The sequence below is a fragment of the Maylandia zebra genome, linkage group LG14 (assembly GCF_041146795.1).
Source record: "Maylandia zebra isolate NMK-2024a linkage group LG14, Mzebra_GT3a, whole genome shotgun sequence".
NCBI classification, from domain to species: Eukaryota; Metazoa; Chordata; class Actinopteri; order Cichliformes; family Cichlidae; genus Maylandia; species Maylandia zebra.
Genome location: NC_135180.1, coordinates 37,627,588 through 37,647,307, shown reverse-complemented (window position 1 = coordinate 37,647,307; position 19,720 = coordinate 37,627,588). Strand labels below are relative to the sequence as shown.

Below are 19,720 nucleotides of genomic sequence, written 5' to 3'. Positions count from 1 at the left end.
TTTCTTCTTTCTTTAAACAAGCTTTTGTCAATCTGTTTGTGATTGTAAAGGGTTGTAGGCACGTAGACACCTCATCGGCTGATGAAACAGCATGGCACCAGGAGAGGCAAAACACCCACTGCATCATACAGGCGCTGCACCTTAAGTAGAGGGTGATTCCTTCACAGACTGTAAATAAAGGTGGACAACAAAGCTTCCCAGAACAGAACCTACAATATCTTGAAAACTGGTCCACTCATTTGTGCTGGTGTCACACTTTGCAGCCAGCATTACTGTAATGAATGAGAAGATGGAGACATGTTATTGAGGTACCGGCTGGGGCTGGTTGCTGTGTGGGTCATGAACCCTGACCACTCCATGTTAGCAGCGGGGACAGAAGCCCGAGCTAACAAATCAGATTACACAACAAGTAATTATTACTGAAAGACAATATGTTTTGGGGATTTCCTTACCTGGATGACTTAAGACATATTCTGTTTGAACACTGTCGGCCATATCAAAGATAGATGTAGCCACACTGATGTCCCAAACGTTTTGATGTCCCAATGTGAAGTCTGGAGTTGAATGTTATCAATAACTGTTTCTTTTTCTTTATCCAACCAGAAGTGATGAATGAACAATGATTCCAGCCATATAGGCTTTTGAAGCTAATAGCACAACCAATCCCTCAGTGGGAGTAAGAGAAGTAGACCTGTAGCTGGCTAGCTAGCTGACTGGATATTACATGAGAGCTGATGGTAATTTCTTGACAATCTTTTGTTGCTGCTATGTTAAAGTACATGTTAAAGTACATTTTACACCTTCCTCTGACCTCTGGCATTTTGCGCACTTTTACTTTAAGTATTTTCAGTTTTAAAAGTACTTCTGACCATCTTTCTAAACAGGTAACCTTTTAAACGACACAATAAAATAACAATTAAAAAACACCAATAAACGGGTGTTTTTTTAAATCAAGATTTTTAATTGATGTCGACTGCACTGCATTCTTAAATTGGTGAAACGAGTAAGGCACCTTGCCTTTACCCATGAACTCCAAAAACTGCGAACATACGTTGAATATAACCGGGCTTAAGCAGCAGCACGGGATATACCGATAGATGGATAGATAGATATTTCATGGGTGTGTCTTTTTGTTCGAACAGCCTCTCGTGCCCCCCTCCCTCCCTCTGCCGTCAGTCATCCTCGTGAGCCAGCCTGTGCGCCTACAGCCGCCTCCGACGGGCGGGAAGCACGCGCTGGATTCTGTGGCTGATTTTCAAACTTTAAGCGTCTCCTGAGGAATTAGCCCCAGCCGCAGCTGCCACGGTACACAACACCGGGTCGGATACCGAGCGGGTGTAAGCGGAGGATTTGACCGGACGACGGAGGAAATGTGAGCGACAATGTGACGTTTCGGAGCCTCGACAAGGATTATCGCCGTCTCCAACCGTGGGCTGATTTTCCCTCAAAAGATAAGCGACTTTCGGCATGCAGAGCCTGCTGCGGATCTGCGAGCCTCCACCAACGTGAAGCAAGAGCGTAGCTTGTTAAAAGTGCAGTTTTAGCCATCGCTACAAGATTGCTAGTTTTCTCTGAAAGTGCATTTCCTCCCTAAAAACGCTCTCGGAATATCAGAGTCAGCGGTGTGATTTATAATTGATAACGGAGGACGGAGCTGCCGGACACCGCCCGGACCGGGATTTCATCCTCTTTGGGGAAAAGAAAAGGACTGGCAGCTTCCAGCTGGGCGTGCAGACGGACGGAGACGACGCTCATCACCTGGAATGTTTGGAAAGTGAAATTGTTTTAGGTTATCTGTTTAAAAGGGGCCCTTACTGGAGGGATACCTGCATGATTTTGGGAGCAGTCCAGCCATTCAGAGCCCCTAAAGCGGAAGCTCCTATTTTTGTACTCAAGGACACCTTCAGTGTCGGTGGGTGTAGTTTCTTACAGCCTGGCAGTATTTGGGTTTTGAAGCACAAGCCGGAGCAGGATTTCTACGGGGACTTCAGATTATCGGAATTAAAGCTCTTTAGCCCCTCAGCACCACTTTTCTCTGAGGCTTGTTCTCCAGCATCGATGCAGATAGCTCTTCCGTGCCCGTTACTTTAAATACGCTATTGGAGTAACGTTACTTGGGCTTTTTGAGGCGAATAGGAGTTTTATCAACAGCGGTGTGACCTCCTCCCCTCTGCCACCCACCCATCCTGTTCTTTTCAGGAACTACGTGTACAGGAGTGTTTCTCGTGGCTGTGCACGGTAAGCCCACCGGCACCTGGATCCCTTCTTCGCCCCGTTTTTTTTCTTTTCTGCTGCCTAACCGCGCGCAAGTCTTTTCCGCTGCCTGAGCTCACTCACACACTCTCTTTCACACACACCGCTTTTTTTCAGCACCAGAAAACAAACAAACAAACAAAAAACTACCAAGATAGCCCCTCTCGCTTCATGTGCAAGGGAAGGAATCGCGCAAGAGGGGAGACCGTGAGTTGGGATAAGGTGCTGAGCCCGATCGGCTTTAAAGCATTTTATTGAGAGGGGAGTCCTCACTGTGATTTCCATTAGTGGACCGATCGGGGGAGAAAGACGAGAGGATTTGTGTGGAGGGGGTAGAAAAGAGACACATCAGGAGGAGAGGAGTTGGTGATCGATGAAGGTAAGGCTAATTGATCGGCTGTTAATAATGCAGTGTGTGTGATGCGCGCAGAGGATGCTCGGTGGGACCGAGCTCTGCTATGCGGTTAATTTTTTTTCGCCCCTGCCACGGGGATGCCAGGCTCATGTTAGAGCCAACAGTAGTTTTATTCTTAGTGCCCAGGAAATGAATCATCGCTGTAATCTGATTAGGCTCCTCCAGAACCCGGCTCAGTGTGCGACTTCTCTGTGTTGTTTGTGGGGGCACTGTCAGTGGCACTGCCGTTTTCTGAGGCTACAGACAGTTTATTTAGAGCTCTCCAAAAAGCTGAACTCTCCGCTGCTTCGAAGACAAACTGCTGTTTTGGCTCTGTGGACATTTCTTTGGCGCTTGTATTGGTTTCCGGGTGCACCGGCCAGGCTGGCAGCCCCGCCGTGCCTGTGTATGGGAATGCGCGAGTGCGTGCACGCATGCTAGGTTTCGCGCGCGTGAATGAATGCGTCCGTTCACGCGCATGCGTGCGTGTTTGTGAGTGGGAGCGCAGTGATAGAAGAACCCATTTTGGGGAGCTCTCTGTTTCTGTCTCACTCTCCGTTTCTAAAGCTGCCTCATCATGCCGCTCCAGCTGACTGCCGTTACAACCGCATCTATTATGAAGGAGGCTAGGAGATGAGAACAAGAGTGAAGGAGAGGTGACGCGGGTGGGGAGGAGAAGGTGATACAGGAAGGGAGGAGGTGGAGAGAACAGGAGAAGGTGTAGAGAGGGGCAGAGGGGGCCGGATAATAATGGGAAAACAAGAGGCATTGTTCCCAGAATGTGTTGGATATAAATCAAAACATAATTATAGCTTTTATTGAGCCTTTAACTTCTGCAGCTACGTGCTCAAAGAAGCAGGTGCTCTGGGAACCATCACACCTGGTCATTTATTGTGCAAGCAAAAAATCCCAGGGAAACAAGAAACATAAAAACAATCAGGCCAAATGCTGTTGTGTGAAAGCTGGAAGATGCAGAGAGGAGCAATGCACAGCAGGTTCTTTGTCTGGGATTTTTGTTAACAGAAGGGAAGGAGCCAGGGAGTGGTTAGGAAAAAGGGACAGCTCCACACTGAGAGAGCTTCTGTTCCACATAAAGATCTGAAAGGGCCAACTGAAAATATCTGCAGATTGTAACTTCAGTCAAGCTACCAAGTGGAGGATTCAGGACCATGGAGAGCTCCACAGGGGCCGGCATTGCTGAGTTTGCACGTGGCCACTGTAATGTCAGAACCACAGAAACCTCCTACACCGTGCAGCAGGGAGCCTGACATACAGGTGTTTGGGTGCCCATAGTATGGTGATAGCACCATAAACAAGTCCAGTAGCTTGTGGTTGGATTTAAACATGTTAAAATGAATTCAGGATCACAGAGAGCTCCTTAAAGGGCCTAACTTGTTTTCAGCAGAATAGATGGAGTCAGTGCATTTTCAGATCCACTTATAGTTTCCACTTCTTCTTCAGAAAGAATTTTCTGAAATCAGACCCTCTTTTGTTTGGTGTCAGCACCTGGGACACCTGAACAGCTTAAACACAACTGGTTGTACTTTGTGGTTAAACATGCTATTGTGAATTCAGGACCACAGAGCACTCATTAGGGCCTCACTGCTGTCTAAAATGTTTCAGGCACAACAAAAAGAAGTAATGTGGTTACAGCATGGGTAAATTGCAGGAGCAAGCTTTGACTTGGTGTAGCTTCAGTGTTGTATTTTGTATCAGTGTTTTTTTTTTAACTTGGTATTTATAGTTTGGAAATGTTTAGCTTTAGTTCATTTTTGCATAGAGCAGGGATATGTTGAAGATACCAGGCATGAGGAAAAACAGAAGATGACACAAGATTCATGGATGTAATGAAGGAGGACGTGCAGAGGGATGGTGTGACAGCAGATTACTAGGGACAGGGTGAGCTGGAGGTAGATGATCCACTTTGGTAAGAACTTAAATATTATAAGATGGAAAGTATTTTTCAGAGGAACAATATAAGAACTATCGGGTGTGACAACACTGACAAAGGCTAACTATACTAAACTATTTAAAAACTGCATTTTTATTTAAGTTAAATTTTCTAAGCACACAGTATTGTTCAGTCTTTTTTTCAAAAGCCTATTTTTTTGCCTTCAGTTTGAAAAAAGTGTATTTTTACACCTAGTTTTAGTTTAAATTCAGTTTGCGTTCGCTCTAACCTTGGTCAACACCATGGACAGCTCCTGCAATGCTGGTGGTGCTTTGCAGTTTAAACATGTTAATATGCATTCAGGACCATGACCCTCCTTCAAGGGTCCAGCATGTTTCCAGTATGGTGGAGAGATATGATGAAGAGCTATCAATGATTTCAGAATCATTAATAGTTCTAAGATACGTACAGTGTAGAAAGTCAGTAATATGAGCCCCTCCGGTTTGTTTTAAGCACCATGGACAGTTCTAACACAGTTCCAACACCCATGCCTTCACTTTGTTGTTAGACCTGAACCATGCAGAGCTCGTCAAAGGTCAGGAATAGTGCAGTAGATGCTGACCTTTGATGGCATTCAACAGTCCTCAGCACAATGGAGTAAGCTTATCTGGGTTCAGAGTCACTGATACCGCTTTTCCACCAATGGAAATTGTTGTCATTGTTGGCTTTCAGGACTCAGCCCACATTTTGCCAGGTTTGAGAAATGTTATCATCAACATAGCATTACCAGCAGAAAGTCATGGCATACAGAATGGACTGCATTTGCCAAACATTGGTGAATTTCTTACAGAAGCCCCGCCATAGCCACAATGTTAGGTGGAAATCTGTGTAGCTCTCGGTTGATCACTGGCTTTGTGTCAGCAGAAATTAACTATTGAGTTTGAGTTTCACAAGAATGTAGAGCTGTCTTTAAGAGGTTCTACTTAATTTCACCTGCAACGTAGCTGCTTTTAGGTTGTGGATACATTCTGTAGTTGAAATTGAATGTTTACCATGTACTACTGGGACATGAACTCATCACACACATAAATAATGTTATGGTAAAGCATAACATTTTCTAGCTGGTGAGCCCTTGAATCCCTCTGCCAGGTGGGCTTTTGGGGATCACATTTGTGTTTCTCATCATCCACAGTATGAGCCAGTTTAAAAAAATAGCTCTGAAGCTGCTCCTGTGCTGTTTACCGCTACATCTTTGTTTTTTCTCCATCTGTGCCCGGGGACTGCACAAGGTCATCCTGTGCAGCCATTATCAGATACATTTCATGTTTCTCTTGCTGTGGCCTAGACTCACTCCAGCTCTGGGCATTTCCATTCTCTTCCAACAGGCTAAAGAGGGAAAAACAACAACAACATCCAGCTGGACAAGCAGTTATTGTACATAGTCAAATCTTCCCTCAAATTAAAAACAAAATTTTACTGATACATATGAGTTTGTCCCAGATCTGATTGCAGTGAAGAGCTCCACCAAATATTCCAGAGATAGTATAGCTCTTTAAAAAAAATAACCCAACAACACAAAGAACTCCATCATAGTGTCATTGCCACAATGAGTGCCGTGTTAGTTTCCCACTAAGCTTCTTGTAATTCAGAATTAGAATCAAGCACTTTGGAATTAAGAGGAGTTATCGTTAAAAATATTTATAGTGACAGAAACAGATTTCACTGCCAAGTTCTGACATTTTATCCCAAACAAGGACTACAGCTAGTTACTGTAGTCCTTGTTACTGCACATCAACCAGTTCTCCATCCACTGCAGGTTCTGGTTAAAGTGGCACTCCAGCTCACAGTAGACCTCTTGGGCAGAAATAATTGATGGTTACATTGGAGTACATTTGCAGGAGGACATCCTTTCTTGAAAAGCAGCTGAATCACATAGTGGACCACAATAACAACCTGATTGTGGTGGGGAAACATGAGATGGGGAAAGTTCCAGGCTTTCAAAAACTTTCAAAATAAGACTAACAGAATTGTCAGTGAAAGCGAAATGCCGTTAATATTACATAGGATGTATGAGTATGAGTAAAGTCTTTGTGTGGGAAACACTACTATCACTTTTGATTAAGTGCACTTACGGTGCATTAATGTTCTGCAGGTTTAAGCCTGTCATGCTGGAAAATATAATCAAGGAACGCTTCATCCTCATCCCCACAATCGGAGTCAACGTATCTAAGCTGGTCAGGCTTGGTATCATGTAAACATTACTAGATTTTTATTTTCTGCTACTTCTTTTTTTTTTTTTTTGAATTACCACTGCACAGATGTATGCTCCCTCTCATAATTTGAAGCTAACCTTTTATATCTAATTGTCGGTACTTGCAGAGAGAGACGAGCTGCCTTTATATCTACATGTTTAAAGTTAACTGCCTCCTGAAAACATCAGAACTTATCTTCTGCATTACATGTGCTCACAACAGCACTGGCATTGTTTCAGCATATTAGGGGCTGTGTGTGAAGTTGCAGTGGTTTCAATATCTTATTAGGAGCCCGAAAAGCTGCGAAAGCTTCAAGGACAAACTGAATTGGAAGCACAGATTAGGAGAGTAGAACGTTTTGATAGGTGTTACATTTCTCCCATATTTATGTTTTGTTAATATTGTGTCCAAAAAACTTTAATTATTTTTTCGTCACCCTTTCCAGTCTGAGTGTGGGCTGCGAGTTCGGTGTGAATGTGTGTTGTAAGTTGTATACATTTTATTAAAATACATGTGGTTGCACAAGCAGAAGAACAACACCAGCCTGGTAGAAGGAGACAGGTGGACAGACAGGCAAGCAGACTATTTGGCTTGTGCGCTCTTACTCATACAGTGAGCAAGACACAGACTGGCTTAAAGCAGGTAGGCAGACAGACACCAGACATGTAAAAGAGCAGTTGAAGCAGGTGGCTGTGATAATAGACTGAAATGTGTTAATGTGGCTGCAGTGATGCATTGTTTTGTGGTGACTGTTATCATATGGAGAGCATTACAATAGGCTTCACATCCCATTAGCAAACAGTGAGCAAGAGCACATCCCCACCTCCACACTTACTCTCAGTACAGCACTTTGATGCGTTTCCCATTTTCTGCTACCTCTGACACATTTGTTGCTCTTTTTGTCAGATGGCAGAGAAAAGATTTTTGAAACCTCTGCAAACACGGCTGAAAATGTGACTCACAACAAAGGCTCTGGATACTAAAGCTGGAGTTTGCACCTGTTTGGGTTGCAACTAATCACAGTTTACGTTTTGATTATTTCTCGAAAATAAAGTAAAATAAAGTAATGGTACCCTTGTGGCTTCTACCAGTCACTTGTCAGTCTTGAAGCTCTGTGGAGAATGACCAGTTAATCTAATGTATGTGTTTAGTTTGTGGGAAGCTGCTAGAGGGACAACAACAGCTCCAGCAAGGCTGATTCAAGACAAATATAGGATGAAACCCGTCTCGGTGTGTTAAATATGTATGTCAAGTCCATTTCTACACATATTTAAATCTAAGAGTAAAATTATTTTACATGTCTTTTGGTAACTGGCTAGAACAGCATGTCTCTTGTTATTGCTCCTTCAAATGTGGAAAAATAGGCAAATATGAATTATTTACTGTATGTGAACAAATACAAACCATCTAGTTGTTCAGCAGGCAGTCTGGCCATTACCTTTGTCTGTGATTAGACCTCTACCTACATAGCAGCTCAAAAAAAGAGTCTGAAACATTTCTAATTTCCTCTGAGGCTTCATTTGTTGGAAAAAGTTGGAAGTTGTTTTTCTACTACGTGATTGTGTTTTGATCTCTAGCAGCTGTCATGTAGGAACCTGCTTTAGTTTTTGGAAGTGCTTTTTCTTACTGATACCCAACAAGGATTGTTATGTAACGACGCTGTCACTCCAGGTACAGAAAAGCAGGTAAGAGCCAGTCACAGGAATCCAGATCATAAATGTTCATTTACATTCCAGCGGAAATTCTCCATCCCGTCTGGTTAAAGAATTAATCTGCAGCTTAATCTCCCAATGTAGAACTATACCCCCAATCCCTCCGTCTATTCACCCATCTGTTTCCTCGTCCATCTGCCCGTCCAACCAGGCAGCCTGTTTTCCCTGCCTGAACTCACTTTGTAGTAGGGCTGCCACAAACGATTATTTTGATAGTCGACTAGTCACCGATTATTTATGCGATTAGTCGACTAATCAGATCATCATCCACTGGACGTAAAACTACAGCTTATTGCACCAGCAGCATCTGCTCTTATATAACTATCATTAGCTTACAGCTTTAAGCTTTTAAGGTGCTAACTAAAAATAAAGACAAGATGATAGTTTATTCAATTTTAATGAAATTTGCAGATTGTTTCGGTAAAGTTTAATAAACTCCTTGCTATCTAAAATATAACAGGACACCGGAGTATATTCTCCAGCATCTCACACTTCTGATAATCAGCTGTCTGCTTGACGTTCATTCAGCTGTGTAAAAACTATAACTTTAATCTCAGCCAAACCGATTTACTCAGGAACAAATAAAATACAAAAAAAAAAAAAAAAAGCCAAACAACAACATTTTTAATTTATCTAAGTGACTCATATATATTTAACCTGAGTCGCGAAAGACGGCGGTGGGTTTGAAAACAATAGCTAGGTTTCATTTGACGTCGACGTGACGTCGACGTAAAGCGCGAAATTTGACTGGCGGTCGGAAGTGAAAAAGATAAGCGCAAAATCACAGACAGACAGTACGCAAAATGCCTATGTCCTGTTGTGTTTACGGATGCTCCAGTAGGTCGACCAGAGAAACTGATAAACGGTATTTTAGGGTACCAAAAATAGCCCAACGAAGAGGAGAAAAATGGAAAATTCTAACCAAAAAACGTAGGAAAAAATGGATTTTAAATTTACGTTTACAGTCGGGAGGAGCAGAGTCTGCCAATGCCCGTGTCTGCAGCGACCACTTCGTCAGAGGTAATGTTATGTTTGCAAACGAACTTATTAGCATTAGGTTGTCGTTAAATTCTCGTTTACTTAGTGCTTTTAAGTTAGTAGTCTAATATTGACTTGATTGGGACTATAGGCTGCCCAAGTGCTTTGGATGACGAAGAGTCGGAGGACTGGGCTCCGACGGTCAATCTCGGCTACGAACGAAAACCCAGATCGGAATCAGTTCTCAAACGAGAGAAAAGAATGAAGCTTAAGGCAGAACAGCATCGATGTGCAGCGGCGATTTTGGATATGCAACAGACGGCTGAGAGCCCGGATTTGAGCCTAGTGACAGTGGAGAACAGGCTACTAACCCTGCCATACAATTGCAATGAGCTGCAATCACTTCTCCATCCTCCTTTGCAATTACCCAAGTCTTCAGAGGTGTCTCGTTAGACCGCTGAGAATGGTTTACCTTGAAACAAACAACTGTCACTCTAACGAAGTCCTAAGGATGTGGCATGTTTGTTGACGTTAAAGCCGCTACCGCTAACTGTTAGCGTGTTTAAGATAAAGCAATATAAGAACAAACACTCACCCTTGCAAACACCAAACTGTATCCATCACGGAGACGTTCTGTTCCAAGGTTGTGGACCCACCCGCTGACAAAAAAATTGTACGCCTCCAGACTCTTGAAAGCTTTCATTTGCTGCCTAGTGTAGTAAGAAGTCTGGAGGACCAAGTAGTTGGTGATATCCACAGCCTCGATAGTAGGCAAATCCTTTACTTCTGTGGTGTATTCGGACATTTTCAAAGAATACGGATCACGTCCGATATATTTTTTAACTATCTGTTTATATCTCTCCCGAGAAACGGGGTCTAAAGTTGCACAATAGCTGCTCTCCTGACTCTCCACAGTGTCCTCCATGTTTACTTCCGCCCTCCACTCAAAAATCGCGCTGCCTCCGCACGTCATCAGAACCACGTGACCGCAACCCAACTATTTGCCGGGAGTCCGGTGTTCTCACGGCGCTAGTGACCTAGCCCCCGGCTAGCTATCGAGCTAGTGGGTAACAGACGTCTCCGAAAACGTCGGAGCGCTTTTGAAAATATGTGGTGTCCTGAAACTGAGCAGATATTTGAGGTTTACACAGCTACATTCTTGCCTGAAAATATGTTAAACGTTTATTTTGTGACCCAGAAAGAATAATAAGAGTAATATTAAAACTAACTAGCTACCGCCATTGTTGGAAACTAAGCTGGGCCGCGCTATGAATTCTGGGACACAGCTGCTTCTTCTTCTTCGGGGTTTAACGGCAGCTGGCATCCTTGTACATGCTGTGCTGCCATCTTCTGTTTCAGTCCGTTATTACACTCTTAAATCCTGCTATTATTCCTGCGTCTTTTGCGATCTTACAAAGCTTCAAACGACACGTCGACTATTAAATCAGTCGTCGACGATTTTGATAGTCGACGTAATCGTGACTAGTCGACAAATCGTGGCAGCCCTACTTTGTAGTCTTCCTTCCTGCTTTCTTTTCCCTGTTGCAGGTGCTCTGCAGGTGGACTGTTTTCATCCTGAGACACTACATTTAAATGAATGACGCTAATCCGTACTTCATTCTACAGCCCGCAGGAGGTCCTTCCTAGCAAATTTCATTTCTTCTCCACTCTCACTGCTTTGGAGATGTCCCCCCCCCCCCCAGCTTATTCAGCCACGGTGTGCCAACGCGACAGCACTAACAGGACTACTGCTGCAGAAATAGCAACTTAAATTACTATAATTTAGAGGTGTGTATTTATCGTAATTCTTCCCCATTTTAGATCTCTTGGTTCCATTATGCTAAAATGTTACTGTAATGGCCGAATGCTGGATTCAAAATCAGTGTCAGCTTTGCTGTTTCATTTTCTAGTTAATCTCAATGTTATTTTTTTTACCCAACATTGTAATGTCCACACCCACACAAACACACCACAAATACTGTAATCATGGTGTTAATTTGTTTCTCCTGCTCCTCTTTTTCACCTCGCCTCCTCCTGATTTCTCTCCAGCTTATTTTTGTACAATCTTTTTCTCAAAAGATTGTGCGATGATCTTTTTTTTTCATAAATAGATGGCAGAAGTGTGACCTACATTTCTACCGAAATAAGGGATTGCTGTGTCTTTGCTTTGTTACACTAGTGGAGAAATTAACAGCGGTGTAAAAAATGATTGCCTCTAACTGCACCCCAAACCCAAAGTACCTGTTTTTGTCAAGATGTCAGGAGCTTAATGTAGATGTTTCTAATTTGCCAAGGATGACAGGAGCAATGTGTGAATTCAGTTTTAAAAAAACCTCCACACTGAGAAACGAAGCAGTATAACACCTCAGGGAAATGCATCTGTTAAATAACAAAATCTGTTCCTAAAAATGGTGTCTTCCGCACATTAAAGCAGTCAAGCATTGAAGTAAATCAATTAAATTGGTTAAAGCCATGAATTTATTTTAGAGTTTAACTGCTAAATTAATGATTAGCACTATAAAGAGGGATATACTTTATTTAAAGAACACATCGGGTAAGTTTTACAACTGGACATTGTGTCTTCCTTGTGATGTAAAACAAACGTTCCTGTCTGAAATGACAAACCACATTCCCTCAGAGGACGGTACGAATCCAGACTCACAGCAGATGACTCTGAGGTGTAACAAGGGGGTTGTTTCTTTCCTCTGCCCTGCCACTGGAATGAGTCTTCATGTGTGATCTGACATCTTAGGGATTAATGAGAAAATGGTGAAACGTGTCAAGTCTAAATTGAATATGAGTCGCTGCCGGTGCGGACCCCCGGAGGACTGTCAGTGCGAGGACACATAACAAGAACAACTCCAGTGTAAATCCAATATGCATATCAGCGTGCTAATCTCAGCAGGGATGTGATCTAATGCTCATCACATTACACTCAGTTTTTCTGTTTCCATAGCAGTCAGTCGCTCCATCACGCTCTCCCCGTCTTTCTCCTTTCATGCCCTTCCTTCTCCTATTTTCTTTATTATTTTCCTTTCCTTTTTCAAGTTGAAGGTCATATCTGACAGCATGCTGATGGATGGTGCAGTACAATTTGGGACACATGAGAACAGCGTGTGTGTGTGTGTGTGTGTGTGTGTGTGTGTGTGTGTGGACACGTTCAGTAAGAATACGCCAGATCAAAAATGGTGAGAAATGATACATTTATTTTTTTTTTGGTGACTTTCTTAAAGTGTCATTTCTTAAGCGGCGCAAAAAGAATAAAATGTTGATCATCAATTAGCTTGTATCAGTCTTGAGGATTTTGAAGTAGGATTTCGAGTGAATCCCACACTGTGGCTTTATAATTACACACTCAAAACATCAGTTAGTGATAGATTTCTAAGATTTCTGTGTCGGACTTCTCTAAACAAAAACGACTGCGCTGAGCAGATCATCTCAGAGTTGGTGTTAATAAATGTTGAACAACACTTTATTGAAATTAAGTTATTGGAATGGAAAAAAGCCTAAGAGGATAGTTGTAAATGAATAAATCTGGTTGTACTGGTTCATATGCTTGCACAGCACACTGCCACCAGGCACAGCAATCACACCCACTGTGGTCTTCATCACGGTTACACATATTTATTTTTCTGAAGAGGTGCACATCCAACCCAAATGTAAAGCAAATCAACAGAGGTCAATTGGACAGATCTTTAAGATCTTTATGAAGCAATCCATCCATCCATCCATTATCAGGGACACCTCCTGTTGATGTTGTGCAGCAGCAGTCTTTGTCTGAGCTTCTCATCCCGTCTCTGAGCCTGATCCCAGACACGCTTCAGAAGAAGCGAATTTATGCCATTTGCAGCTGTAATCTCATTTTTGGGTTAGTACTATCACTGCTTGTGGTCAGGTGAGGGGAGGAATGTTGATCGACCAGTAAATAGCTTTGCTTTTTTAAGCTATGTTAAATATTTCCTGCTTTCAACTTCTCACACGGGAGGATTCAATCACTGAAACCTCTTGGGAGGTGTTGAACATGCTTGAAGCTGATCTTGGAGCTGGTTAGCTGAAGCTAATTAATGTCACACTTAAGTTTGACAATAAAAAAAAAAAACATGCCTTCAAAACACAGATAATAATTTCACTGCATCATGTCCCTTATGATGTAGTGGACTGTCAGTGCGTGCCATGTACTGCAAAGCCTCATGCAGCTCTGTTTGTCTGTCATACAGGGTTAAGGCTGTGCTGCTGCCGGCCCGCTTCTCCTCCTGAATCATGTGGAGCCTTTCAAAGGCCAAAGGGTGTCTTTGTGTGTCAGGCCCCTTTGAGATTAAAAGACTTGGGATTTTACCGGCAGGAATACATGACTGCTGTAGAGCCGGATGTGACAGAGAGTGGGAGAAGCAGATGGAGGTTGCTGTAAGGTGAAGCCTCTGTAGATTTACCCTCCATTTCACTGTCCATCAGACACAGTTTGAGTGCACGCACACATGCATGTGCACAGACACGACAGGGAGGTAAATCAGTGCCCCTTGTTCTTGTGAACCCTGATTGCTCCGGTCTGCTCCTCCTCTCACCTTAACTCAGTGTTTTCTTCCACATCCTTGTTACTGTTCATATCAGAGATCTTCATGACTCACAAATCCCACTCTGAATTAAGTCTCTGTAATCGTTTGGAACTCTGGAACATTTTCTTCTGGGAATTTGCAAATCCCCTTAACCCTTTCCATCTGAGTGGGTGCAGTACCGAGACCAGGCTTTATATTCTTATTAAAATACAACCCATTTTGTGAAGGCTGCAGAGCATGGCACATTCAATGAAGAAGGCAGAAGAAGAAAACAGACACACAAACACTTTTCTGTTGCACTGAATTTTATGAAGATGGCTTTTTAGCTTTTAGCTTAGATTTTCAGAAGCTTTTAGAAAATATTGAAAAAGGGTACCTCTGACTCATCGAAGAGTTTTTTTTTTTCCTTCATATCTCGGTTTGGCTTTGTGATGGGAAGAGAAAGACTCGTGTCTATCTTAATAAGACAGATTACAGTGGTGGAGATGTTACCGCCTGGCTCAAAATAGACCTGGGCGATATAAGATTTTTTCATATCACGATATATTTTTTTCATTTCAGGCGATAACGATATATATCACGATATAAGCCAAATAATTATATTTGTAAGATTTAAATGTGCCGTTGCTCACAAGTAAAATGTGAAATAATCAGCAGCTTGTTTTGATTTAAATATTTATTTCCCATAATAAGTTCAACAGGGTATTAAGGAACACGAGACTTTTTCAGATAAATAAAGGCAAATATTGCAAACTACACAAAAGGCAGCCGCTAAAGCGTTTAAGTTTCAAAATAGAACAAACAAAACAGACTAAATTGTCAATTCCACTTAGAAACAAAATATTAATTCTAAAAATAAATCTTAGTTTGTTTTACAGAAGAACAGACAAAACTGACTAACTTTTGTCAATATTAAATAAACTGAGAACTAAAAGGAAATTCTCAATCTCTCCTTGTTGTATAGCTTAGCTTTTCAAACAGTTTTAACAGTTACTTTAGTCTGACAAAAGCCGAATGACGAATTAGCGCTTCCAGTCAGAGATTGAGCATGCACCACTTTATTGTATTTCCAGACTTGCTTTCGGCACAATTTACAGTGCGCGCTACTCTGTTTTTTGTCAGACTTGAAATAGCCGAAATACCTTCACACTGCGGAACTTCTATGGCTCTTCTGTTCGACAATCTCTCCGGCATTGGAACCATCATCTGTTTTCTCTTCGGTAACCTTCGGTCACGCTCTCGGTTTCTCTAGTCGGCGCACTCATTTCCTCCATTACCCGGGCGGCACGGCGGCTGGCTGCTTCCCAAACAAATACACATGTGCGGCTTGGCACTTGTGCTGTACGTAACAAGTCACATGACGTGACGGTGCGGCTGTGATTGGTTCGACTCTGCACTACTTAATTTGGATTGAATGTTTTTTTTTTTTTAAAGAGAACAAGAGCGATGAGGCCTATCGCAATAGTTTAATTTTTCTATCGAGAAAAAGTTATTTCGCAATACATATCGTTATCGTTCTATCGCCCAGCTCTGGCTCAGTGTTTTTTCTTATTCTATGTGGTGGGGATGTTTTCTAGCCTGGAGCTTTAGAGGGCTAAAATACTTAATGCCTTTGGATTTATTTGACTGAGACAGTAAGAAGCCAACACACTGACAAACCTGTTGATCAGTTTAGCTTTTACTGTGTGAAAAATAGCTCTTTATTTCTCATGACGGTAGTCACGATCTTCATCTGAAGTAGTATCCAGGTAGCCGAGACATTTGAAGCTGCTTTGGGCTGTGTTTGGCTCAGTTACTTTATTATTAGTTAGTTTTAATTTTTTTGTGGGCCATACATAGTCCAAAAGTCACAATACATCACACACATGGCTTAATAAGGCTGATCTGTGGTCAATCAAGGCTAAATGTGGCCAGTACAAAGCTTCGCATATGGGCCACGTGTGGGCTCATGTGTGACATGCGGCCATGACCCAAAATTGATTCTATTTGGACCGTCTTACAATTTAAATGCACAAGAAGATGCTTAATGTCTTTGCCCTACTTTCCAAGGCTATGTGTCTTTACAGTTTTTAATTGCCTCATTTTATGACTGTCAGTTTCATCTGTGTTATCATTATGTGATCGCACAGTAAAAGACGATGTCCATCTGACAGTGAGGTTGTGAAACCACCTTTTAACATTTTTTTTTTTCATAAAATATTTAACCATGACAACCCCCCCCACACAAAAATGAATGCCTGACCATAAACCTAACCATAACCCAATTGTAACCCTGACATTAAAACCACATCTTGAGTCTCAAAAATGAGGACTGGGTTTTTGGTCGATTTGGTTCCCATAAGGGCTGTTGGTCCCCACAAGTATAGTAAACGTCTGATTTTTGTTCCCCACAAAGACGTTAATACCTGTCCATAGATACATATATTCACTAAACTATCATAATGGTTTGGGTTCAGTAAAAAGACTTTTGGCTTCATAGAATAATACTGAACTCCTTTTCTTTCTTTTTCAGCAAAACCCAGCAGGTGTTAAATAACAGGCTTCATAGAAACCTAAAAATACCCCAGAGATCTTTCTGCCCATCTCTGTCTGTCTAGTTCTCTTTGTCTCCGTCTCTCTCCCAAACACTCCTATCTCTCCGTCCTCCTTATTAGCCTCTCTTCCTCCTACGTCCACTCTTCCTCTCCAATCCATGCCTCTCTTCTTCCCCTCACTCACGCCTCTCTCTCTCTCTCTCTGCTTTCAGTGTAAACACAGCCTGTGATTCAGCGCTGCTGCAGTTCAGCCATCCTGCTGAGGCAGAAAATGGAAGCTTGTTTTTAGCATTGAACGCTCAACTCGCCAGGATAACTACAAACTATAGGATGGAGGGGCATCAAAGCAAGAGTGAAGGAGGAAGGAAAAGCAGGATTAAAGAGAGATAGACAGTGAAGGGCAGAGAGAGAGGATAGATCGTAGCCAATTACGTGGCTCAGCTTAGTGTGAACAGTGGGACTGGGTGCTGTCAGTGGCCTGATTAAAAATAGACACAATCTATTTGGATGTGTGTGTGCGTGTGTTTGTGTGTTTGTGTTTGGTTATTGTATTTGCACTCTTGTATCAGAGTTTGTTTTACACATGTGCACCACTACTAGCATTTAGCTCCTGATTAATTAGGTATCACAGTTGTGTATACATAAGTGTGTGTGTGTGTGTGTGTGTGTGTGTGTGTGAGAGAGAGAGAGACAGAGAGAGAATAGTGCAGAAGGATGGCAGGGAGTAAACAAAATTTGTTTAACTGACTGAGTTTCGCCTTCCTAGTCAGGATGAGTAGTACTACCCCCCCCCCCCCCCCCTCCCTCTCTCTCTCACACACTCTGTCAGAGAGACATTTGACCAGAGCTACCATGACCAATTATAAAATCACCTCTGAAGTAGTTTGTGTGTGAACACTCTCTCTCTCTCTCACACACGCGCACACACACACGCGCACACACACACACACACACACACACACACACACACACACACACACACACACACACACACACACACACTGTGCTGAATGTCATGTTTGATGTAATGAGTTTCATGGGTGAGTGTCTCCATGTAAGGTAATGGTAAAGGTGAGATGAGAGCTAATCTGTCACACACTGGCAGCGGCGATGGACAAGAAGAGAGAGAAAGAGAGAAAGGGCAGAAGAAGGGAAGGTAACGTGAGAGGAAGCAGGGTGAAGTGAAGGAGGGAACATACAGAGGCTGAGAGAATGGGATGTGAGAGAAATAACGTACCTGCCAGCAGCTCAGACAATCTGACACATGAGACGTGGCAGAGAAATAGTGAGAGGAGATGTTCACCTGAAGGCACACAGGAATTACAGTGCATAACACAGATTGATAGGTGATAATATTTGATGCAGTTGCTTGTTTGGGTAGTGCTTAAGCTCCACCATCTTGGGCAGCAGTTTGTGGCAGTAGCCCCTTATTGGCAGCATTAATGTTAACCAGCTCTCCACCTGCTGTGTGTTCTGGTTACAGCAGCCCTCCAATTTACAGCAGATCACAATTATATTATCACCTGCTGCAGTGCAGACAGTGGAGCTGAGGTCTGTCCAGCAGCGACAAGGACCTCCGCAATAAACTCTAACCTGTAGGGCAGTGGCTGTCAAACTGTGGGGTGGGTCAGACGGGTGGGAGCACCTGCAGGTGGGGTGCAGATCAACGGGAAAAGTGGGAGGGGGTATTTGGGATCAAACTAAGTTTAATAAATGCGATTTTTGGAGGGACGAATAAATTAAAAAGGCATTGCTGATGCTGAGATCCTAATCATGATCATGAATCTATTTTTAACAACCAATATGTGATGTGGATGTGTTTGGCTGCTTGATGAGAGAAAGTTTGAGAACCACTGCCTTAGGGGAACAATTCAGTCTGTCTGTAGGAAGGACTGCATGATAGCATGTAGATCGATGGATCCCAACAGGAAATGCATGTGAGAGTGAAGCGTTCACCATGATGTGACCTTTTGCTTAGTCCCGTCTTTCAGCAGTGAGCTGAGAGTTTCTGATGTCGTATTAGTGTTCTGGATGTGCAAAATGTTGATTGAAGGGTGAGTGTGGCTCACACTGTTGTGAGGTGTAAATCATGAGATTCTGATTGAGGTTTTTTGTTTTTTTACTATAATGTGACCATCATTTCCAAAATTTACATCATGTCATATTCAGTAAGACTTAATCCCAGTGATTGTAACTGCATAGAGAAAAACGTATGCTAGTGCTGGTTACAGTCTGAATCAGTGGGTCCCAAACGTTTTTTGCTAGGCCACCCTTTGTACAAGGTCTTTGCCTCCATTGCAGTTTATTCCACAGCTCAAACCTTTTGTAAACAATTAAACAAATACAATAAATAAAAGTAAACTGCAATAAATTAAATTAGGTTGCAATAAAATAAACCAATCAACAAATGAAATTATGGTGTAATTATTTAACATATAGTTGTTTTGGTTTTTTGGTTTGTTTTTTTCCTTTGTAAGAATATTCAACATTGCTATTAATACATTTTTCCAAAAATGTCTCTCTGTACAAAATGGGTTTAACAACATAAACCCATTTTGCCTTCAACACCATTCTTCCCATGGGCCTGAAGGACAAGCTGGAAAACACAGGAGTCGACCAGCACCTCACTACCTGGATTTTGGTCTACCTCACTGAGCGACCACAGTATGTGAGAACTCAGGGCTGTGTGTCGGACAGGGTCGTCTGCAGTACGGGGGCCCACAGGGAACGGTTCTGGCTGCGTTCCTCTTCACCATCTACACTGCAGACTTCTCCCACAACTCCACCCAGTGCTTCCTGCAGAAGTTCTCTGATGACTCTGCAATAGTCGGCCTCATCACTGATGGGGACGACAAGGAGTACAGAGAACGGACCCAAGGCTTTGTGGACTGGTGCCAGCAGAACTACATCCAGATCAACACTATTAAAACCAAGAAGCTGGTGGTAGACTTCCGCAGGCACAAACATCCTCCACTGCAACCACTGAACATCCAAGCTATGGACATTGAGGCTGTGGACAGCTACAGGTACCTTGGTGTTCATCTGAAAAACAAACTCGACTGGACTCATAATTCAGACGCCCTCGACAGGAAAGGGCAGAGCAGGATGTACCTGCTGCAGAGACTCGGGTCTTTTTGAGTGAAGGGCCCACTC

The 19,720-nt window shown here is 42.7% G+C and overlaps 1 protein-coding gene across 4 annotated transcripts in view; it reads left to right on the top strand.

Moving 5' to 3' along the window:
• The first annotated feature begins 1,173 nt into the window (after positions 1-1,173).
• Positions 1,174-19,720, top strand: part of si:cabz01090165.1 (leucine-rich repeat and fibronectin type III domain-containing protein 1-like protein) — a 413,549-nt gene continuing 395,002 nt past the window's right edge. For all 4 annotated transcript variants that reach the window (XM_014408969.3, XM_023152987.3, XM_014408967.3 and 1 more), the window contains exon 1: positions 1,174-2,632. The gene's annotated coding sequence lies outside the window, so the exon portion shown is untranslated. The remainder of the gene's footprint in view (positions 2,633-19,720) is intronic.